This window comes from Martes martes (genome assembly GCF_963455335.1).
Source record: "Martes martes genome assembly, chromosome: X".
In the NCBI taxonomy this organism is placed as follows: domain Eukaryota; kingdom Metazoa; phylum Chordata; class Mammalia; order Carnivora; family Mustelidae; genus Martes; species Martes martes.
Window position 1 is genome coordinate 77,936,377 of NC_137897.1, and position 25,017 is coordinate 77,961,393.

At 38.6% G+C, this 25,017-nt stretch overlaps 1 pseudogene across 1 annotated transcript in view; it reads left to right on the forward strand.

Annotated features, from left to right (window-relative positions):
• The first annotated feature begins 14,841 nt into the window (after positions 1 to 14,841).
• LOC308337428 (T-complex protein 11-like X-linked protein 1) overlaps positions 14,842 to 25,017 on the forward strand; it is a 29,107-nt pseudogene continuing 18,931 nt past the window's right edge. Inside the window, exon 1 of the transcript in view lies at positions 14,842 to 14,968. The product of the transcript in view is annotated as a T-complex protein 11-like X-linked protein 1 (transcript). The remainder of the gene's footprint in view (positions 14,969 to 25,017) is intronic.

Here is a 25,017-nt window from a genome sequence, read left to right on the forward strand (position 1 = left end):
GGCAACCTTTGGAGTGGGAGAGGATATTTGCAAATGATACATCTGATAAAGGGTTAGCTTCCAAAATCTATAAAGAACTTATCAAACTCAACACCCAAAAAACAGTTTCTACTAGTATTCTTACCTCTGATGATCTAGGAAGAGACATAAGATGAAAGTCTCCTTATAGAATACACCACAAATCTTACTAGGTAGTTCTAAACCAGAACCATGCCTATGCATGATTTCCAAATGTAGGGATTCCACAGAATAATAGAATTTCAAAAAATGAGTGACTGACAATAATTTGCCAATTGTTATTTTTCCACATATGGACATCAATGCAAACAAGCAAAAAACTACCATTATCCAAATAATCATTTTATTAAAATATATATATTTTTAACATCCCAGAATACAGAAAGTACATAGCATAATTTTTAAAATTATGTAAATTTATTCTTCATTTGAGTGTAGTTGACACACAATGTTAAATTAGTTTCATATGTACAATGTAGTGATTTGATGAGTTTATACATTAAGCTATGTTCACCAAAAGTGTAGCTATCATCATTACAGTATGATGACTATATTCCTTACACTGTGCCTTTTATTCCCATGACTTATTTGTTGCATAACTAGAAGTCTGTATCTCTCACTCCCCTTCACTCATTTTGCCCATCCTCCTATCACTGCCCTTTAGCAACCATCAGTTTGTTCTTTGTATTTATAGGTCTGATTCTGCTTTTTTGTTTATTCATTTGGCTTCTTTTTTTTTTTAGATTCCACATATGAGTGAAACAATATGATATTTTTCCAAAAAAAAAGACATACAGATGGCAAATAGACACATGAAAAGATTCTCAACATCACTAATTATCAAGAAATGCAAATGAAGATCACAATGAGATAGTATGTCACACGTGTCAGAATTTCTAAAATCAAAAAGACAAGAAATAACAAATGTTGGTGAGGATGTGGAGAAAAAGGACCCCTCAATACACTTTGGTGGGAATGTAAACTCATACAGCCACTGTAAAAAACAGTATGAAGTCTCATGAAATTAAAAATAGGGGCACTTGGATGGTTCAGTTGGTTAAGCATCTGCCTTCAGCTCAGATCTTGATCCTGGGGTCCTGAGATCAAGCCCCGCACCAGGGTCCCTGCTTTGTGGGGGACCAGCTTCTCCCTTTCCCTGCCTCTCCCCCTGCTTGTGCTCTCTCTCTCCCTGTCAAATAAATAAATAAAATATTTAAAAAATTAAAAATAGAAATACCGTATGATTGAATAATTTCATGGCTGGGTATTTACCAAAAGAAAACAAAAACACTAATTAGAAAAGATATACACACTATTTCACACTCTAGCATTGGAATTTGGGAACCACTGTTCTGAGATTTTTTTTTTTTTTTTTTTACAGACTACTTACTTATAGCAGTGATACATAGTAAGCACATATGCTAGTTATAACTCTTATTTGGTATACTTGGCATATAAAATAAAACATAGAATACTTTCAACATAGCTCCATAATTTGTTCAGATATAACTATTTGTCCCCAAGATATAGTAATACATTATTTAAGAATTGTAAAGCTTGGGGCACCTCAGTGGCTCAGTTGTTAAGTGTCTGATTCCTGATTTCAGCTCAGATCATTATCTCAGTGTCGTGAGATAGAGCCCTGCATATGGCTCCACACTGGGCATGGGGTTTGCTTAAGATTTTCTCTCTCCCTCTCCCTTTGTTCCCTCTACTCAATCTCTCTCTCTCTCTCTCTCTCAAAAAAAAAAAAAAAAAAAGAATTGTAAAACTGATGACAAAGAGATGGTCTACTTATGCACATTTACCGCTTATTTTTGTAAATAAATTGCTTTGTTATTTAAATTCAAATAGCAAACATACTTAGTTTCAGATGTAGTGTTCAATAACTCATCAGCTGTGTGCAACACCCAATGCTCATCACATCGTGTGCCTTTTTAATGCCCATCACCCAAAACCCCACCCCCCCATGCACCTCCCCTCCAGCAACCCTCAATTTGTTTCTTAGAGTCAAAAGTCCCTTATGGTTTGTCTCACTCTCTGATGACTTCCCATTCAGTTTTCCCTCCATTCCCCTATGATCCTCTGCACTGTTTCTTACATTCCACACATGAGTGAAACCATATAATTGTTTTTATCTGACTGAACTGTTTTGTTCAGTGTATTACCCTCCAGTTCCTACCACATTGATGTAAATGATGTAAATAAGAATTCATCCTTTCAGATGACTGAATAATATTATTGTATATATATACCACATCTTATTTATCCATTCTATTGATGGACATCTTGGCTCTTTCCAGTTTGGCTATTATGGACATTGATGCTATGAACATTGGGGTGCATGTGCCCCTTTAGATCACTACATTTTTATATTTGAGGTCAATACTTAGTAGTGCAACTGCTCAGTTGTAGGGTCCCTCTATTCTTAACATCCCAAGGAACCGCCATACTGTTTTCCAGAGTGGCTATACCAGCTTTTATTCCCACCAACACATGGTAAGAGGGTTCCCCTTTCTCCACATTCTCACCAAGATTTGTCGTTTCCTTACTTGTCAATTTTAGTCATGCTGACTGGTGTGAGGTGGTATCTCATAACGGTTTTCATTTGTATTTCCCTGATGCCAAGGGATGTGGAGCATTCTTTCATGTGTCTCTTGGTCGTTTCTTTGTTTTCTTTGGAAAAATGTCTGTTCTTGTTTCTGCTCATTTCTTAACTGGATTAGTTTTTTTTTTTTCCTGGATATTGAGTTTGATAAATTCCTTATAGTTCTTGGATGCTAGCCCTCTTTCTGATATGTCATTTGCAAATATCTTCTCCCATTCTAAAAGTTGTCTTTTAGTTTTATTGACTGTTTCCTCTGCTCTGCAGAAGATACTTTGGTGAAGTTCCAAAAATTCATTTATGCTTTTGCTTCCCTTGCCTTTGGAGATGTGTCTAGCAAGAAGTTGCTGCAGCTGTGTTTGAAGAGGTTGCTGCCTGTGATCTCCTTAAGGATTTTAATGGATTCCTGTCTCACATTTAGGACTTTAATTGTTTTTGAGTTTATCTTTGTGTATGGTGTAAAAAAAATGGTCCAGTTTCATTCTTCTACATATGGCTATCCAATTTCCCAGCAACATTTATTGAAGAGACTATCATTTTTCCATAGCTACTCTTTCTTGCTTTGTCAAAGATTAGTTGACCATCAAGTTGAGTGTCCATTTTTGAGTTCTTTATTCTGTTCCATCGACCTATGTGTCTGTTTTTGTGCCATTACCATACTGCCATGAGGATAACAGATATGTAATATGGCTTGAAGTCCAGAATTGTGATGCCACCAGCTTTGGTTTTCTATTTCAACATTCCTCTGGCTATTTGGAGTCTTCTCTGGGTTCCATAACAAGTTTTAGGATTATTTGTTCCAGGTCTGTGAAGAATGTTGATGGAATTTTGATAAGGATTTCATTGAATGTGTAGATTGCTCTGGGTAGCATAGACCTTTTAACAGTATTTGTTCTTCCAATTCATGATCATGGAACATTTTTCCATTTCTTTGTGTCTTCCTCAATTTCCTTCATAAGTTTCTGTAGTTTTTAGGGTACAGATCCTATATCTATTTGTTTAGGCTTATTCCTAAGTATCTTATGGGTTTTGGTGCAATTGTAAATGGGATTGATGCCTTAATTTCTCTTTCTTCTGTCTCATTGTTAATGTATGGAAATGCAACTGATTTCTGTGCACTGATTTTGTATCCCGCCATGTTGCTGAATTGCTGTATGAGTTCTAGCAATTTGGGGGTGGATGTTTTTGGGTTTTCCACATGGGGTATCATGTCATCTGCAAAGAGTGAGAGTTTGACTTCTTCTGTGCCAAGTTGAATGCCTTTTATTTCTTGTAGTTGTCTGATTGCTGAGCTAGGGCTTCCAGTATATGTTGAAGAGCAGTGGTGACAGTGGGCATCCATGTCATGTTCCTGACCTTAGTGGAAAAGCTCTGTTTTTCCCCTTTGAGAATGATATTCACTGTGGAATTTTCTCAGATGGCTTTCACAATATCAAACTATGTTCCCTCTATCCCTACACTGTGGAGAGTTTTAATCTAGAAAGGATGCTATATGTTATCAAATGCCTTTTCTGCATCAGTTGAGAGGATCACATGGGTCTTGTCCTTTATTGTATTAATGCAATCTATTGCATTGATTTATTTGGGAATGTTGAACCACCCTTGCAGCCCAGAAATAAATCCCACTTGATCGTAGTGAACAATCCTTTTAATGTACTCTTGGATCTTATGGGCTAGTATCTTGGTGAGAATTTTGGCACCCATGTTCACCGGGGATATTGGTCTGTAATTCTCTTTTTTGATTGGGTCTTTGCCTGGTTTTGAGATCATGGTAATGAAGGCCTCATAGAAAGAGTTTGGAACTTTTCTTTCCATTTCTATTTTTTTGAAACAGCTTCAGAAGAATGGGTATTAGTTCTTTAAATGGTAGAATTCCTCTCAGAAGCCATCCAGCCCTGGACTCATGTTTACTTTTGTTCTTTCCTTCCACTCAAAGAGTTCCCTTTACTATCTCTTCCGGGGCTTATTTAGTGGTCACAAGCTCCTTTAGTTTCTGTTTGTCCTGGAAGCTCTTTATCTTTCCTTCCATTTTGATTGACATCCTTGCTGGATCATGTATTCTTGGCTGCATGTTTTTTTCTCATTTGTTACCCTGAATATATCATGCCAGCCCTTTCTGGCCTGCCAGGTCTGTGGATAAGTCCGCTGCCAGTCTCATGTTTCTACCATTGAACATTAAGGAGTTCTTGTCTTGAGCTGCTTTCAGTATTTTCTTGTTATCTCTGAAATTTGCAAGCTTCACTATTATATGTCGGGGTGTTGATCTATTTTTACTGATTTTGGGGGGGGGTTGCTCTACTTCCAGGACTTGAATGCCTATTTCCTTTCCCAGATTAGGGAAGTTCTCAGCTGTGATTTGTTCAAATATACCTTCTGTCCCGCTCTCTCTTTCTTCTTCCTCTAGGACCCCAATAATTCTAATATTGTTTTGTTTTATGGTATCAGTGATTTCTCGAAGCCTCCCCTCATGGTCCATCAGTTGTTTTTCTTTCTCTTCTTCAGCTTTCTTTCATTCCATCATATTGTCCTCCATGTCACTGACTCTTCTGCCTCATTTACCTTAGCTGTTAGGGCATCCGTGTTAGACTGTATCTCAGTTAAAGCATTCCTAGTTTCAGCCTGATTAGTTTTTTATTTCTTTCCTAGGACCTTCTCTAGTGTCTTTTATGCTTTTTTTCAGCCCAGATAGTAGTTTTATAGTCATTATCCTGAATTCCAACTCTGACATTTTACTTATGTCCATATTGATTAGATCTGTGGTAGAGAGTATTACATCTGTTTTTTTTCCTTTGTTGTGAATTCCTCCTTCTAGTGATTTTGCCCAGAGAAGAATGGATGAATGAGGGAATAAAATACAAAATATCAACCACGACCTAAGCAAAATACACACTAGACAAATCTGAAAAGGTCAGAAACCAAAAAAGAGAAGAAAAAGAAGAAAAAGCAGGGAGGAGAGAATATAATCTCCCAGGCGGACAAAACAGGGCGATCCACTTGGTCCTGGGTGTATTTTTGTCTGTTTGTTAGAAGACAATAAATCCCACAACTATAAAGAAAGCAAAACTTATATATACAAAAATAAAATTGAATACAGTGAAAGGAAGCCAAAATGAAGACTATATCTGTAAAGTAAATGTAAAAATGGAATTAAAAATAGACTTGAGGACAAAGAGTTAATAAAATAAGAAACTAGTTGAAAAGGAAAAAAAAAGAAAAGGATATTTAAAACTGAAAGATAAACAAACCATAGGGGGAAAAAAAAACTTGAATTCTATATACTATTTTCCTCTAGCACTGGAATTTTGCAGTTCCATGTGCTTGGTAAACTTGGTATTCCCCTGATGTTCCAGCTGGTCTTCTGGGGGATGGGCCTGCTGTGTTGATCTTCAGGTGTCTTTCCCTGGGTGGAATTGCATCACACCTTGCCAGGGGGCCAGGCTCAGTGTAAGCTGCTTCAGGTTGTTCTATGTGGCTTTTGTTCCCTGCCGCTTTAGAGGATGAAAATAAAATTGGTCACCTCCTGATCTCCAGCCCCGGAGCTGAAAGATCATGGCCCCCTCTTTTCAGGAAACCCTCAGGGAAAAGCAGCCTTCAGTTTCACGTGCACCAAACTCTGCAGACTCTTACAGTGTGTGCACCGGTGCCAACCCTCTCTGCGGAGGGAAGAGGGTCGCTGTAGGCCTGCTGCTTGCAGGGCTTCTGCATGGAGAGCAGTTGCCAGATCGTGTGCACACCCCCACTGTTCCTCCTGGGGCAATGTGTAGGGTTGCCGCATTTTTGCCTTTTGCAGGGTCCTTGCATGGAAAGCGGTCGCCCCATAGTGCCGAGGTTTGAGGTTTATGGCAAACCGAGCTGAGAGCCCTCTCCTGGGCTTGCTGACCACAGCCAGTTTCCCCACTCCAGTGCTGGGGAATTCTGTCAGCTCAGGCACCCCCCCTTCTTTCTATGACCCCAGGGATCCTAAGACCACACTGTCCCGCCTAGGATTGTGCCCTGGTTCACCACCTGAGCACCTTTTAGGCAGCGCTGTCTCTTACTGGAGCATACTTCTAAAAGTTCTGACTTTGTGCTCTTGGGCTATATCACTTTCGGGTAGCTGTCTTATGGAGGCTCCTTCCCCCTGCTGTTTATCTTCTGATATACAGCCTCTCAGATTCACTTCTCCACACCTCCCACCTTGCAAAAAGTGGTCGCTTTTCTATTTGTGGAATTCCAGAAACTCTTTTCTTGCATCTCAGCTTGACTTTATAGGTGTTCAGAATGATTTGATGGTTATCTAGCTAAATTCAGGGAACCAGATGAAATGAGGTGTCCTACTCTTCTGCCATCTTTCCTCCCTCTTTCCCCTGGACTCTTAAACACTTTGAAACATATTATATTATTGGCTTTCCAACTTTCCATCTGTATAGTCTTGGGACACTAATGATCTTTTGTGTTTCAGTTTCTTCTTCCATAATAATGAAGATAATAATACTATTTACTTCACAGGAATGTTATGAAATATAATGGACATATTTCCTAAATTGTGTTTAACAAAGTGCCTGGCATAGCTGTCTTTTAGTCAGTGGTGACGCTTATTAGTTTAGCAATGCCTGGTTTGAACAACATCCTTTAAATAGGAGTGTAATCTATAAGGGTGTTAAGGAAAGTGAGTGCAATAAACTCCCAAGATTGGAGGTGATAAGTTCTGGTTCGTTATATCTTCTGTTTAATAGGTGTCACATGGACTACCAATGTTTAAGAAATTGTCCTTTTCAATAATAATAATAATTAAGTCTTCACCCTTACTATTTCACTGAATATTTTGTTCTTGCCAGTAATATGAAATGGTGAGGAAATATCTCTAAAGAGCCAGGAAAGAGTAGTGACATAACTATGTGGTAACTAATTAGAGGCAAAAGTATTGATTGATGGGATCGCCAATTCCTGTGGTGTATAACTATGTATTCTACATATGGGAACATTCAGGTTTCTGCAGCAATGTTTAAATGTAGAGAACTGTATGTGGGTCATCAAATAATAACTGTTTTATTCCAACATGAAATCTTTTCCCACTCTCTGCTTTCCACCTTCCCCCCACAGTATATTGGATGCAGTTATGAAACACGGAATGGCTTTGCATATGTTTGATACAGCTATTTCAATAAAGAATTGAGCACAGGAAGTGTTGAACTTAACTACTGCTTGAACAAAATTTTTCAGTGATTGCACAAGAAAACACCTTTGTGGGAAGATTGGCTTGAGGTTTTTGCTTTTATACCTCTGAGCTAATCATAAAGCCTTTGAAGAAAAGATCAGGCTATGGAAAGGCTTGTTGTAAATGTGGGATCACCTCAGACTGTCTGGGTAGCCATGCATTGAAGACAACATCACCACACAGGGAATATGACAGAGGCAGTGTTCAAGTGCTTGGGCTTTGGACTCAGACCAACCTGGATTTGAATCCATGATTTTCCATGTATTAGCAGTGTTATCTTTGGACAGGTTACTTAGTTTCTCTTTGTCTTCTCCTACCTCATTTAAAATGAGGCTAAAAAGAGTCTATTCCACAAAGGGTTATTGGGATAATTCAGTTGAGTTAAGCGGACAATTGAGGAAACACATGTTCCCATTCTCATGGGCTTAACATAGGGACAGGCAGCTTCGTAGAGAGATAGGAAAGAAAAGTGCATTCCAAAGGAAAGGACTTTATAGTACAGGTCTGGGAGAAGATTCCTGCAGAGCAGTAATGCAATGAAGCCCCCAAACAATATGTAGAGTTAGTTAAATCTCTACATTAATTTGGTACTGTAGGTAGCAGTCTGTTCAAAGTGCCTTTAAAGGAAGCCACAGGAAGCTTCTAGCAATCTGGTTATTCCTTGTCTTCTAATTGGTTCATGCCAGATAAGAAGACTATCCAATCACATTTAATATGGTGTGGTTTATTGGCAGGATTTGTTGCACTGCATTTTATCTAGTTAGATGTTGAGTTTATTCAATACATCATTTGAATACAAGGCCTATAAACAGATCCTACCCTGTCGCCAGCCACTGTTACGCTTTTCCAGGGTACTGAAAAGGGTTTTCCACAATACCTGAACTTCCTGTTAAAATTTCTATGCGTAACAATAGGGGATCTAATTAAAATCCCTCTAAAACCCCGGAGTAGAAGAAAAATATATGCCATTGAGACAGATACATCCTAAGATCACTATTTTATAAAAGGCCAGATATATAATGAACTTTTTCCTTAATGGTATTTTTCAGTGCATCCCAGAAAAGGCTCCTCAGTTGGCTCATTACAAAAGCTTTTGATTGTTGTCTTCAAGGGGGCCAATAGCTGTCCAGGGTCCAAAGAGCTGAAGTACAGGGAGCTGGCCAACCACATTGTGTCTGAGTGCCAATAGTCCACCACCAAGAACAGTAGCTGCACATAAGCTGTACTCAGAAGGATCTGAGCATCAGAAACTAAAGCTATTTTTAGTCACCTAAAGTTTTCATAATAAGAACTGTAGCCCAGTATCGTTTTTTTAAAGAGATTTTATTTATGTATTTGGCAGAGAGAGGGAGAGCACAAGCAGGGGGAGTAGAAGGCAGAGGGAAAGGGAGAAGCAGACTCCCCGCTGAGCAGAGATCCTGATTTGGGCTCTATCCCAGGATCTGGGATCATGTCCTGAATGGAAGACAGACGCTTAACCAACTGAGCCACCCAGGTGCTCCCCAGTAAAGTTTTATCTATTTCATTTTTTGAACTTGTGATGCTCTGTTGATTTTTAAAATATCTTTTTTTACATGAACTAAGTATTATCAAATTTAATGTATCTGTAGTGTAATTTGCTCAAAAGGAAATAATGAGTTTGTCCCATAATTGATTTGCCAAATAATAAGTTAATAATTGGACAGTTCTTAAACCTGTCTAGGTTAGCTTTTTGAAGGATCTGAAAGGTGTAAACTATTTACATAATAAATATATTTACCTTTTTAAATCTCATTCTCCATAAGGTGGGAATTTTCATAGATATATTACATATAATATGGCTAGGGATTTAGTGCAAAGAAGACATAGGAATTTCTATTAGGACAGATAAGTAAAATATTTTAAGTACATAAAATTGCACATTTCCTCATATTTTTCATGTAAATTTTTAATTTATGTTTATATGATGTAATTGGTATTTTATGGTAATTTTTAAAAGAATTAACAAAAACACTGGGAAATAAGAGGGAGAGATAAAGCATGAGAGGCTGTGGACTCTGAGAAACAAACTGAGGGTTTTGGAGGGGAGAGGGTGGGCGGTTGGGTGAGCCTGGTGGTGGGTACTAAGGGGGCACATATTGCATAGAGCACTGGGTGTGGTGCATAAACAATCAATCTTGGAACACTGAAAAAACAAAATTAACTAAAAAAAAGAAAAGAATTGACAAAAACATTTTTAAAATCTAGCTTTAATAATTAATAAAATAAATATTGGCAGATATAACCCATATAAAGGCTGTTTTTTATTCTCCTTACTTTTTTTTAAGAATCCGGAGAAAGCCAACCTTTCCTCCAACCAGGTTTTTTTTTTAAAGATTTTATTTATTTATTTGGTAGAGATTACAAGTAGGCAGAGAGGCAGGCAGAGAGAGAGGAGGAAGCAGGCTTCCCGCTGAGCAGAGAGCCTGATGCGGGGCTTGATCCCAGGACCCTGGGATCATGACCCGAGCCAAAGGCAGAGGCTTAACCCACTGAGCCACCCAGGCACCCCTCCAACCAGGTTTTTGAACATAACAAAATTCTATGTACAAAGTGACCTGGATCTGCTGCTTCAAAACATGATCCTTTCTTACTAATAAATAAACCCTTATTTTTACACCTCAAAGAATTAAAAAAAGGACAAACTGAACCCAAAGTTAGTAGAGGGAAGGAAAATAACAGATAAGAGCAGAAATAAATGAAATAGACAATAGAAAAACAATAGAGGGGCGCCTAGGTGCCTTAGTCATTTAAACATCTGATTCAATTTTGGTTCAGGTCAAAATCTCATGGTTGTGAGATTTAGCGGTGTATCACACTTGCAGCCTGCTTAAGATTCTCTTTCTCTGCCCCCCTGCCACTCACTCTCTCTCTAAAAATGTAAATAAAATAGAGTAGTATATAAAAGGAAAAACAGTAGAAAAGATCACTAAAACTAAGAGCTGATTTTTTGAAAAGACAAACAAAATTGACAAATATTTAGCTAGACTTAGAAAAAAGAAGACTCATATAAAATCAACAACAAAAGATGAGACAATAAAATTAATAATGCAGAAATCCAAAGGATTTTATGAATAATTATATGTCAACAAATTGTATAATGTAGAAATTGAAAAATTCCTAGAAACCTAAAACCTACCAAGACTGAATCATGAAGAAATAGAAAATCTGAACAGGACAATAATGAATAAAGTGATTGAATCAGTAATCAAAATTCTATCCCTGAAACTAATAATAAAGTATATGCTAACTAAGTTGAATTTAAATAAAGAATTTTTTAAAATCTCCCAACCAAATTGTGCCTGGGTGGCTCAGTCATTAAGTGTCTGCCTTCGGCTCGGGTCATGGTCCCAGGGTCCTGGGATTGAGCCCCACATTGGGGCTCCCTGCTCAGTGGGAAGCCTGCTTCTCTCCTTCTCCCACTCCCCCTGCTTGTGTTTCCTCTCTTGCTGTGTCTCTCTGTCAAATAAATAATAAAATATTTTTTAAAAAATCTCCCAACCAAGAAAAACCCAGAACCAGCTGGCTTTACAGATAACTCTATAAAACAATTAAAGAAAAAATAATGCCAATCTTTCTCAAATTCTTCCAAAAAATTGAAGAAATATAGAAACATTTTACAAGGTCAACATTACCCTGATATCAAAGATATGGAAGGACACTACAGTAAAAGAAAATTACGGGCCAATATTTGTGATAAGCCTAAATGCAAAAATCCTCAACAAAATAGTCACAAATCAAATTCAACAGCACTTTAAAAGTATAATACACTATGATAAAGTGGGATTTATCCCTGTAATACAAGCATGGGTCAAAATATACAAAAATCAATATGTGATATACTGTATTAACAAAATGAAGGAATAAAAACCACAATCATCTCAGTAAATGCAGAAAAAGACAAAATTAAAATATTTTCAAGATAAAAATTCTCAACAAATTAGGTATGGAAGGATTGAACCTCAACATAATAAAAGTCACGTCTGACACATTCCCAGCTAACATCATATCCAACAGTGAAAAGCTATGTATTTTTCATCTAAGACAAAGAACAAGACAAGGTTACTCACTCTCATTATTGTACTGGAGTCTCCAGCTAATTCATCAGGAGAAGGAAATAGAGTATACAAATTGGGAATGAAGACATAAAACTGTCTTTGTTTGCAGATAACATGATAGTCTATGTAGAAAATCTGAAAGAGTCAATAAATTCCTGCAATTTATAAGTGATTATAGCAAGGCTATAGGATAAAGTTAATATACAAAAGTGAATTCCTTTCTTATATACCAGAAGTGAAATTTGAAATTAAAAATTAAAAAAATTAAAATAGCAGAGCCATTTGGGATGACAATTTGGCAGTTTCTTACCATATGATCCAGGAGTCACCCTCCATGGTATTTACCCAAAGTTAATGCTACACAAAAAGCTGCACAAAAATATTTCTAGAAACTTTATTTATAAAGCCAAGACTTGAAAGTAACCATGATGTCCTTCAGTAGATGAATGGATAAATAAACTGTAATGTACCTGGACAAGGGAATATTATCCAGAGCTAAAAAGTAATGAGCTATCCAGCTATGAAAAGAAATAGAGAAAACTTAAATGCCTATTACTAAGTGAAAGAAAGCACTCTGAGAAGATAACTTACTGGGTAATTCCAACTATATGATCTGGAAAAGGCAAAACTATTAAAAGATCAATGCCTGTCTGGGGCTAGGCAGAAGGGGAAAATACATAGGCAGAGCACAGAAAATTTTTAGGGTTGTAAAACTATTCTGTATGATATTATATTGGTGGATACATGTTGTACATTTGTCCAGAAACAGTGTACAACACTAAGACTAAACCCTAATGTAAACTGTGGACTCTGGGTGATAATGTACCCATGTAGGTTTATCAGTTGTAACAAATGTACCACTCTGATGGGGAATGTTGATAATGGGGGAAGCTATGCATATGTGGGGCCCAGGCCATATGGAAAATTACTGTACTTTCTACTTAGTTTTGCTGTGAACCTGGAACTTCTCTATAAAATATAGCCTATTTAGAAAAGAAAGTTCAACTTATATGATTTTAATACTAATAGAATTTCAGGCATCACTAGGGGAAGCCTTTTAAAACAATGCATTTTTTGTGAGGAAGTACATTGGTGTCATTATAGGTATTCTTTTTCTTAGAAACAAACCAAGTAGAAATCTGATTTTCAAGAAGAGAAATCAAGTTGATTTCTGGTTTTTTTGGCCAAGACCCCTCATATCCTTTTGGACCTGGAGAGTGTAGTGGAGTATCCCTCAGCCAGAAAGCTCCCTTCTATAACTTCCTTTCTCAAAATCCACATGCTGTGCAAGATATCCCCACTTCACTATAGGCATTAACAAGCCAAGGATTTGGATGAGAATTTGGCCAAATTATAGTCTTGTTTTATGGAAAAAAGGTTAATGGATTAAAAATTAAGTCAGGATAAAAGAGTGGTATGGAATACTGTAATGTATACATATCTTTTTAAAAATATATGTATTTTTCCAAAATTTAGAAATGGGTCAATTCAGGGGTCTGCATATCACTTTGGCAACTGGCCAGTAGAGTGAAAGAGTAAACTAGGAGTAAAGAGTGAGCAACATGAGTGCTCTTAGAGTTATCTGTTCCAGCATCTTCAGGTCCTAGATGATCTCCAAGGCTTATAATTGAATTGTAATGGAAAACTGTCAGAAATTCAGTTAGAAACACAAAACCAAAACCTAGACTCTGTCTTAAGCATATGATTTTGCCCCTTTACCACACAGCTTCTATGATTAGCCCTTTAAAACAATTCTTTGTTTCCATATTTGTAAAATAAGAGTTTAACAGCTTATATGTCTACTTCACATTGTATAGACTTAAAGAAAAAAAACGTCAGAATGAAATTCTGGAATTCTGTAACCCTGTTGATTCTTCATTTCTAAGGCTATGTGAACAGCATGAGGTAAAACAAACAAAAACTGACCATCCTTTTCCTTTCTAAAAGGTTATTTAATGTTTTATTTCCTGGGGGAAAGAGGTTAATAGTTTGGGACCGTACCTTACCTATGGGGAAGGAACAGGGCTTAAGAAAATTAATTTCAAGCCCTTCTGGGACTTCAAGCCTAGGAAGAAGGATATGAGCCTGAAGCCTCCACATGAGGAATCTCTGGCTCTTATCTCCATCAGTCATGGTGCTTCCCTGTTTGCCTTTCCTGCTCTCTTGGTTCCCATGGTACCCTGGGCACAAAACCCACATTGCTATGGGAGACTGGCCACCCTTTGTTTTTAGGTTTTGGACTCTTTCACCTGGCGTCATTGGCAGGGGTGTGTTTCATGTAGGTCTCATCATTTCCATGGTTCCACCCAGTCCCTTCCTGATGATTTCCCCTCCTGCCCTGTCCATCATGGTATGCTCCAGGACCATATTGAAGGGGCAAAAGGGCTTCACTAGCAGATGCAGCTTCAGGGCAGCGGGTCAAGGACTGGCAGGAGGTGAGGGACCAGGGTCCAGGGCCAAGAGGGGTCCCTTGCTGAGTGAGTCTGGATGCTACTCTCTTCATAGTCAAAGGTGGGTCTGGGTGAAGTTAAGGAAGAAGGGGGTAATTCCTCGATTAATTAAAGACAGTCAGTGTTGAAGAAGTTTCCTCTCCCAACTACACCATTCCTGTGCAGTGTTCTCTCACAAGTCATTGTCCATCTCTGGGCCTTAATTTCCTCTTGCCCTACCCTTAACTTCTTTGATTTAAGGAAAAGCAGTCACACTATTTTCAAGTTCACCTTCCCCCAGGGTTGTTTGAGAACCTTAGCTATTGCAATAAGAGGCTCTTGAGGCCCTCAAGGCCCTTGTTCCTGACCTCCTTAACTGGGAGCAGTAGGTTCTGTCATCAAGGCACACAATGGCAGCTGAAGACCTCTCCTCCCGCTCATCCCTGGGTCAGAGCCAGATATTATACTATAAACAGCTTACCTTTTATTGTCTCCCTAATTCCAGATAACATCAAGATGCCCAAAATTGAGGAAACCATGTTCCAAAATGATCCCAGTGAAGCAGAGAGTAGGGCTCATAAGCCTAAAACACCAGGGCAGAGCCAGGAAAACTAGAGCTTCTGTTTAGATGACCACTCTGCTGGTAGGTCTAGAATTCTATCAACACATCCTGGGGTAGTGCTTAATAATAGTTACATTGAAGGAATAGACTGCCTGTGGCTTAAGGGTCTTTAAGGAGCATGAAAGTCTCCTGCAACCTTGCATTTTTTCCTTCCTCATTCTTCTACTACTCCTCTTTTCAATTATTATTTTTGTTGCCTTTTCTTCCCCTTTCAATATTTACATAGAGGACAAAGGACCCTTACTCAAGTAAAATTAAAAGACATTTTGGTGAAGATGGTGGAGAAGTAGCAGGCTGAAACGACATCGGGTAACAGGAGATCAGCTAGATAGCTTATCTAACCATTGTGAACACCTACAAATCCAACGGGAAATCGAAGAGAAGAGCAACAATTCTAGAAACAGAAAATCGATCACTTTCTGGAAGGTAGGACCTGAGGAGAAGTGAATCCAAAGCAACAGGAAGACAGACCGCGGGGGGAGGGGCCGGCACCTGGCAAGTGGCGGAGCAATGGAGCACTAAATCAGGACTTTAAAGAGTCTGCTCCACGGAGGGACATCGCTCTAGAGGCTAAACCGGGGGGAAGCCCACGCGGGGTCAGTGTAACCCTAGGTTCCGTGGGGTCACAGAAGGACCGGGGGTGTCTGAGTGCCACAGAGCTCCCAGATATTAGAGCGGGGAAGCTGGCTACAGCGACAAAGCCGAGGAGTGAACGCTCAGCCTGGCGTTACCTTGAGCCGGTCACAGGCTGGGTGGGCTCGGAGCACGGCCGGAGGCCACGAAAATGGAAGCAACCGGGCGCTTTTCTCCAGGTTCCAGCAATTGACTGCTTTCCTCCAGGTGCGACCAGAGGCCAGGGAGGCAGGGGCAGTTGGGCACTTTTCTCTGAGGGTGCACTGAGGAGGGGGACCCCAAGCTCTTGGCTCCTCTGGGCCGGAGATTGGGAGGCCATCATCTTCATTCCCGTCCTCCAGAACTCTACGGAAAGCACTCAGAGAACAAAAGCTCCTGAAAGCAAACCAGAGCTGATTACTTAGCCCGGCCCCTGGCAAGGGCGGTGCAATTCCGCCTGCAGCAAAGACAGTTGAGAATCACTACAACAGGCCCCTCCCCCAGAAGATCAACAAGAAACCAAGCCAAGACCAACTTCACTCACCAAGAACAGCAGAATTCCAGAGGAGGAGAAAGCAAATCTTATCTGGACAAAATGACAAGGCGGAAAAACTCACCACAAAAAAAGAACAAGAGGCAGTACCGAAGACTGGGGACCTAATCAATACAGACATTGGTAATATGACAGATCTAGAGTTCAGAATGACGATTCTCAAGGTTCTAGCCAGGCTCAAAAAAGGCATAGAAGATATTAGAGAAAACCTCTCTGGAGAGATAAAAGCCCTTTCTGGAGAAATAAAAGAACTAAAATCTCACCAAGTTGAAATCAAAAAAGCTATTAATGAGGTGCAATCAAAAATGGAAGCTCTCACTGCTAGGATAAATGAGGCAGAAGAAAGAATTAGCGACATAGAAGACCAAATGACACAGAATAAAGAAGCTGAGCAAAAGAGAGACAGACAAATACTGGACCAAATACTGCACAAATACTGGAGGAGAGAATTGGAGAGATAAGCGACACCATAAGACGACACAACATTAGAATAATTGGGATTCCAAAAGAAGAAGAAAGAGAAAGGGGAGCAGAAGGTATATTGGAGAGAATTATTGGAGAGAATTTCCCTAATATGGCAAAGGGAACAAACATCAAAATCCAGGAGATGCTAAGAACGCCCCTCAAAATCAATAAAAATAGGTCCACACCTCGTCACCTGACAGTAAAATTTACAAGTCTGAGCGACAAAGAAAGATCCTGAAAGCAGCCTGGGAAAAGAAGTCTGTAATATACAAGGGTAAAAACATTAGATTGGCAGTGGACCTATCCACAGAGACCTGGCAGGCCAGAAAGAACTGGCATGATATATTCAGAGCACTAAACGAGAAAAACAAGCAGCCAAGAATACTATATCCAGCTAGGCTATCATTGAAAATAGAAGGAGAGATAAAGAGCTTCCAGGACAAACAAAAGCTGAAAGAATTTGCAAACACCAAACCAGCTCTACAGGAAATACTGAAAGGGGTCCTCTAAGCAAAGAGAGAGCCTATAAGTAGTAGATCAGAAAGGAACAGAGACAATATACAGTAACAGTCACCTTACAGGCAATACAATGGCACTAAATTCATATCTCTCAATAGTTACCCTGAATGTAAATGGGCTAAATGCCCAATCAAAAGACACAGGGTATCAGAATGGATAAAAAAACAAAACCCATCAATTTGCAATATGAAACTCATTTTAGATCCGAAGACATCTCCAGATTTAAAGTGAGGGGGTGGAAAACAATGTACCATGCTAATGGACATCAGAAGAAAGCTGGGGTGGTGATCCTTATATCAGATCAATTAGATTTTAAGCCAAAGACTATAATAAGAGATGAGGAAGGACACTATATCATACTCAAAGGGTCTGTCCACAAGAAGATGTAACAATCTTAAATATCTATGCCGCTAACATGGGAGCAGCCAACTATATAAACCAATTAATAACAAAATCAAAGAAATACATCGACAGTAATACAATAATAGCAGGGGACTTTAACACTCCCCTCACTGAAATGGACAGATCATCTAAGCAAAAGATCAACAAGGAAATAAAGGCCTTAAATGACACACTGGACCGGATGGACATCACAGATATATTCAGAACATTCCATCCCAAAGCAACAGAAAATACATTCTTCTCTAGTGCACATGGAACATTCTCCAGAATAGACCACGTCCTGGGTCATAAATCAGGTCTCAACCAGTATCTCAAGATTGAGATCATTCCTGCATATTTACAGACCACAATGCTCTGAAGCGAGAACTCAATCACAAGAGGAAATTTGGAAAGAACGCAAATACATGGAGACTAAACAGCATCCTTCTAAAAAATGAATGGTTCAACCAGGAAATTAAAGAAGAATTGAAAAAATTCATGGAAACAAATGATAATAAAAACACAACAGTTCAAAATCTGTGGGACACAACAAAGGCAGTCCTGACAGGAAAATATATAGTGGTGCAAGCCTTTCTCAAGAAACAAGAAAGGTCTCAAATACACAACCTAACCCTACACCTAAAGGAGCTGGAGAGAGAAAAACAAAGAAAGCCTAAACCCAGCAGGAGAAGAGAAATCATAAAGATCAGAGCAGAAATCAATGAAATAGAAACCAAAAAACAATAGAACAAATCTTCAAAACTAGGAGCTGGTTCTTTGAAAGAATTAATAAGATTGATAAACCCCTGGCCAGACTTATCAAAAAGAAAAGAGAAAGGACGCAAATAAATAAAATCATGAATGAAAGAGGAGAGATCACAACCAACACCAAAGAAATACAAACAATTATAGGAACATACTATGAGCAACTCTACGCCAACAAATTTGACAACCTGGAAGAAATGGATACATTTCTAGAGACATATAAACTACCACAACTGAACCAGGAAGAAATAGAAAACCTGAACAGACCCATAACCAGAAAGGAGATTGAAACAGTCATCAAAAATCTCCAAACAGGGGCGCCTGGGTGGCTTAGTGGGTTGAAGCCTCTGCCTTCAGCTCAGGTCATGATCTCAGGGTCCTGGGATCAAGCCCCGCATCGGGCTCTCTGCTCTGCGGGGAGCCTGCTTTCTCCTCTCTCTCTCTCTGCCTGCCTCTCTGCCTGCTTGCGATCTCTGTCTGTCAAGTGAATGGATAAAATCTTTAAAAAAAAAAAAAAATCTCCAAACAAACAAAAGTCCAGGACCAGACGGCTTCCCAGGGAAATTCTACCAAACATTTAAAGAAGAATTAATTCCTATTCTCCTGAAACTGTTCCAGAAAATAGAAATGGAAGGAAAACTTCCAAACTCATTCTATGAGGCCAGCATCACCTTAATCCCAACACCAGACGAGGATCCCATCAAAAAAGAGAATTATAGACCAATATCCTTGATGAACACAGATGCAAAAATTATCACCAAAATACTGGCCAATAGGATCCAACAGTACATTAAAAGGATTATTCACCACGACCAAGTGGGATTTATTCCAGGGCTGCAAGGTTGGTTCAACATCCGCAAATCCATCAATGTGATACAATACATTAACAAAAGAAAGAACAAGAACCATACGATACTCTCAATAGATGCTGAAGAAGCAGTTGACAAAGTGCAGCATCCCTTCCTGATTAAAACTCTTCAAAGTGTAGGGATAGAGGGCACATACCTCAATATTATCAAAGCCATCTATGAAAAACCCACTGCAAATATCATTCTCAATGGAAAAACTGAAAGCTTTTCCACTAAGGTCAGGAACACGGCAGGGATGTCCGTTATCACCACTGCTGTTCAACATAGTACTAGAAGTCCTAGCCTCGGCAATCAGACAACAAAAAGAAATTAAAGGCATCCAAATTGGCAAAGAAGAAGTCAAACTATCCCTCTTTGCAGATGATATGATACTTTATGTGGAAAACCCAAAAGGCTCCACTCCAAAACTGCTAGAACTTGTACAGGAATTCAGTAAAGTGTCAGGATATAAAGTCAATGCACAGAAATCAGTCGCATTTCTTTACACTAACAACAAGACAGAAGAAAGAGAAATTCAGGAGCCAGTCCCATTTATAATTGCACCCAAAACCATAAGATACCTAGGAATAAATCTAACCAAGAGGCAAAGAATCTATACTCAGAAAACTATAAAGTACTCTTGAAAGAAATTGGGGAAGACACAAAGAAATGGAAAAATGTCCCATGCTCATGGATTGGAAGAACAAATATTGTGAAAATGTCTATTCTACCTAAAGCAATCTACGCATTTAATGCAATCCCTATCAAAATCCCATCCATTTTTTTCAAAGAAATAGAACAAATTATCCTAAAATTTATATGGAACCAGAAAAGACCTCGAATAGCGAAAGGAATATCGAAAAAGAAGGCCAAAGTCGGTGGCATCACAATTCCAGACTTCAAGTTCTATTACAAAGCTGTCATCATCAAGACAGTATGGTACTGGCACAAAAACAGACATATAGATCAATGGAACAGAATAGAGAGCCCAGAAATAGACCCTCAACTCTATGGTCAACTAATCTTCGACAAAGCAGGAAAGAATATCCAATGGAAAAAAGACAACCTCTTCAACAAATGGTGCTGGGAAAATTGGACAGCCACATGCAGAAAAATGAAATTGGACTATTTCCTTACACCACACACGAAAATAGACTCAAAATGGATGAAGGACCTCAATGTGAGAAAGGAATCCATCCAAATCCTTGAGGAGAATGCAGGCAGCAACCTCTTTGACCTCAACTGCAGCAACTTCTTCCTAGGAACATTGCCAAAGGCAACAGAAGCAAGGGCAAAAATGAACTATTGGGATTTCATCAAGATCAAAAGCTTTTGCACAGCAAGGGAAACAGTTAACAAAGCCAAAAGACAACTGACAGAATGGGAGAAGATATTTGCAAATGACATATCAGATAAAGGGCTAGTATCCAAAATCTATAAAGAGCTTAGCAAACTCAACACCCAAAGAACAAATAATCCAATCAAGAAATGGGCAGAGGACATGAACAGACATTTCTACAAAGAAGACATCCAGATGGCCCAAAGCCAAATGAAAAAATGCTCCACATCACTTGGCATCAGGGAAATACAAATCAAAAGCCCAATGAGATACCACCTCACACCAGTCAGAATGGCTAAAATTAACAAGTCAAGAAATGACAGATGCTGGCGAGGATGGGGAGAGAGGGGAACCCTCCTACACTGCTGGTGGGAATGCAAGCTGGTGCAACCACTGTGGAAAACAGTGTGGAGGTTCCTCAAAAAACTGAAAATAGAGCTACCCTATGACCCAGCAATTGCACTCCTGGGTATATATCCTAAAGATACAAACGCGGTGCTCCGAAGGGGCACGTGCACCCGAGTGTTTATAGCAGCAATGTCCACAATAGCCAAACTATGGAAGAACCTAGAAGTCCATCAACAGATGAATGGATAAAGAAGAAGTGGTATATATACACAATGGAATACTATGCAGCCATCAAACGAAATGAAATCTTGCCATTTGCGATGACGTGGATGGAACTAGAGGGTATTGTGCTTTGTGAAATAAGTCTGTCAGAGAAAGACAACTATCATATGATCTCTTTGATATGAGGAAGTGGAGATGCAATGCGGGGGGTTTGGGGGGAGGTAGAAAAAGAAAAAATGAAAAGATGGGATTGGGAGGGAGACAAACCATAAAAGAGTCAATCTCAAAAAACAGACTGAGGGTTGCTGGGGGGAGGGGGGACGGGAGAGCCTGGTGGGGATGTGGACATTGGGGAGGGTATGTGCTATGATGAGTGCTGTGAAAGGTGTAAACCTGGTGATTCACAGACCTGGACCCCTGGGGATAAAAATACATTATATGTTTATTAAAACAAATTAATTAATTTAAAAAAAGACATTTTGGCTATAAAGTGGACAACAAAGCATCATAACTTGCACTTGTGAAGACTTGAGAGTGTTTGAGTTAGTTCAAAACATTGGAAATAGATTGCATATTTATTTATTTATTATTTATTTATAAAATCAAGAATAATTAACATGCAGTGTTATATTAATTTATATTAGGTGAACATATTAGTTTATATTATATTAGGTGTATATGTTAGTTATATTTGGTGTACAATACCAAAATTTTATTAGTGCATGATAATTGTACTCTTATTCCCCTTCACCTATTTCACTCTTCCCCCATACATGCCTACTCTCTGACAACCACCAGTTTGTTCTGTATATTTAAGAGATTTTTAAAAAGTTTAAGTCCAGTATGGTTAACATATAGTGTTATATTAGTTCCAGATGTACAATATACTGATCCACCAATTCTATACATTAGTCAGTGCTCATTATTGTAAGCATACTGTTAGACTTTCTCAGCTATTTCACCCATCCCCCCATCTACCTCCTTTCTGGTAAGCATCAGTTTGTTCTCTATAGTTAAGAGTCTGTTTCAAAGAAAAAGAGTCTGTTTCATGGTTTCTCTCTCTTTTTTACTTAGTTCTTGTTTGGTTCCTTAAATTTATATTTAAGTGAAATCATATGATATTTGTCTTTCTCTGACTAATTTCACTTAGCATTATACCCTCTAGATCCATTCATGTTGTTGCAAATGGAAAGATTTCATTTTTTTATGACTAATATTCCATTGTGAATATACACCACATCTTTGTCCATTCATCTATGGATGGACACTTGCATTGCTTCCATAATTTGACTATTGTATATAAGGCTGCAATAAACATAGGGATGCATATATTTTTTTGAATTAATGCTTTAATATTCTTTGGGTAAATATACAGCAGTGGAACTACTGGGTAATATGGAAATTCTATTTTTAATTTTTTGAGGAAGCTCCATATTGTCCTTCCATAGTTGCTGCTACACCGTGCACAGTTTGCATTCCCACCAACAGTACACAAGTGTTCTTTTTTGAATACATCCTTTCCAACACTTGCTATTTCTTGTTTTTTATTTTAGCCATTCTCATAGGGGTGAAGTGATACTCATTGTAGTTTTGATCTGCATTTCCCTGATGATCAGTGATGTTGAGTATTTTTTCATGTGTTTGTTGGCCATCTGGATGTCTTCTTTAGAGAAATGTCTATTCATGTCATCTGCCCATTATTTAATTGGATTATTCCTTTTTTGGGGTGTTGAGTTGTAAAAGTTCTTTATATATTTTGGATATTAATCCTTATTAGATATAGCATTTGCAAATATTTTCTCCAATTAGATGAGTTATTTTTTTATTGATGATTTCCTTCACTGTACAAAAGCTTTTTATTTTGGTATAGTCCCAAGAGTTTAAATTTGTGTTTGTTTGCCTAGCCAAAGGAGACATATCAAGAAAAAAGTTTCGGGGCACCTGGGTGGCTCAGGGGGTTAAAGCCTCTGCCTTCGGCTCAGGTCATGATCTCAGGGTCCTGGGATCAAGCCCCACATCGGGCTCTCTGCTTGGCAGGGAGCCTGCTTCCCTTCCTCTCTCTCTGCCTGCCTCTCTGCCTCCTTGTGATCTCTGTCTGTAAAATAAATAAATAAAATCTTTAAGAAAAAAAAAGTTTCTATGCTGGATGTCAAAGAAATTACTACCTATGATTTCTTTAGGAATTTTAGCACTCAATTTTAGATCTTCTATTTATTTTGAGTTTATTTTTGTGTATGATATAAGAAAGTGGTCCAGTATAATTCTTTTGCATGTGGCTGTCCAGTTTTCATGGCCACATTTGTTTAAGAGACTTTCTTTTCCCATTGCATATTCTTGCATTCTATGTCATAGATTAATTGACCATAAAAGTATAGATTTATTTCTGGCCTTTCTACTCTGACCCATTGATTTGTGTGTTTATTTTTGTTCCAGGACCATACTGCTTGGAGGACTATAGTTTTTAGTATATCTCGAAACCTGGGACTGTGATACCTCCACATTTGTTCTTGTTCTACAAGACTGCTTTAGTGATTTGGGGTATTTTATGGTTCCATACACATTTTAGGATTATTTGATCTAGTACTATGAAAAAATTTAATGGTATTTTGATAGAGGTTGCAATGAATGTGTAGCTTGCTTTGGAAATACGAACATGTTAAAAATATTTTTTCTTCCAACCCATGAACATAAAGTGACTTTCCATGTGTTTGTGTCATCTTCAATTTCTTTCTTCATTGTTGTATAGTTTTCAAAGTACAGGTCTTTAAGTGCCTCTTTTAAGTTTATTCTTACCATTTTATTCTTTTGGTGCAATTACAAATCGGATTGATTTCTAATTTATTTCTTCTATTCCATTATTAGAGTATGGAAATGCAACAGATTTCTGTATATTGATTTTGTATCCTGAAACATTACTAAATATACTTATCAGTTCTAGTAATTTTTAGATGGAGTCTATAGAGTTTTCTATATGAAGTATTGTGCTATCTGTAGATAGTGAAATTTTACTTTTTCCTAACCAATTTGGATGCCTTTGATTTCTTTTTGTTGTCTTATTGCTGTGGCTAGGACTTCCAATACCATGTTGATTAAAGTAGCGAGAGTGGACATCCTTGTCTTGCTCCTGATCTTAGGGGGAAAGTTCTGAGTTTTTCATAATTGAGTATGATGTTGCCCTTTATTGTGTTAAGATACGTTCCCACTGAAACTACATTTTTGAGAGTTTAATCATGGGTGGATGTTGTATTTTCACAAATGCTTTTTCTGCATCCATTAGAAGGTGATATGATTTTTAAAATTTTTAAATTTTTTTTTGTTATTTTAAATTTTATTTATTTCTTTCACAGACAGAGATCACAAGTAGGCAGAGAGGCAGGCAGAGAGAGGAGGAAGCAGGCTCCCTGGCGAGCAGAGAGCGGGATGCGGGGCTCGATACCAGGACCCTGGGATCATGACCTGAGCCGAAGACAGAGGCTTTAACCCACTGAGCCACCCAAGCAACCCTGATTTTTTAAATTTAAAGTCAACTAGTTAAGGAAAGCAAGATGGCAGAAGAGTAGGACACCTCATTTCATCTGGTTCCCTGAATTTAGCTAGATAACCATCAAATCATTCTGAACACCTATAAAGTCAAGCTGAGATGCAAGAAAAGAGTTTCTGGAATTCCACAAATAGAAAAGCGACCACTTTTTGCAAGGTGGGAGGTGTGGAGAAGTGAATCTGAGAGGCTGTATATCAGAAGATAAACAGCAGGGGGAAGGAGCCTCCATAAGACAGCTACCCGAAAGTGATATAGCCCAAGAGCACAAAGTCAGAACTTTTAGAAGTATGCTCCAGTAAGAGACAGCGCTGCCTAAAAGGTGCTCAGGTGGTGAACCAGGGCACAATCCTAGGCGGGACAGTGTGGTCTTAGGATCCCTGGGGTCATAGAAAGAAGGGGGGGTGCCTGAGCTGACAGAATTCCCCAGCACTGGAGTGGGGAAACTGGCTGTGGTCAGCAAGCCCAGGAGAGGGCTCT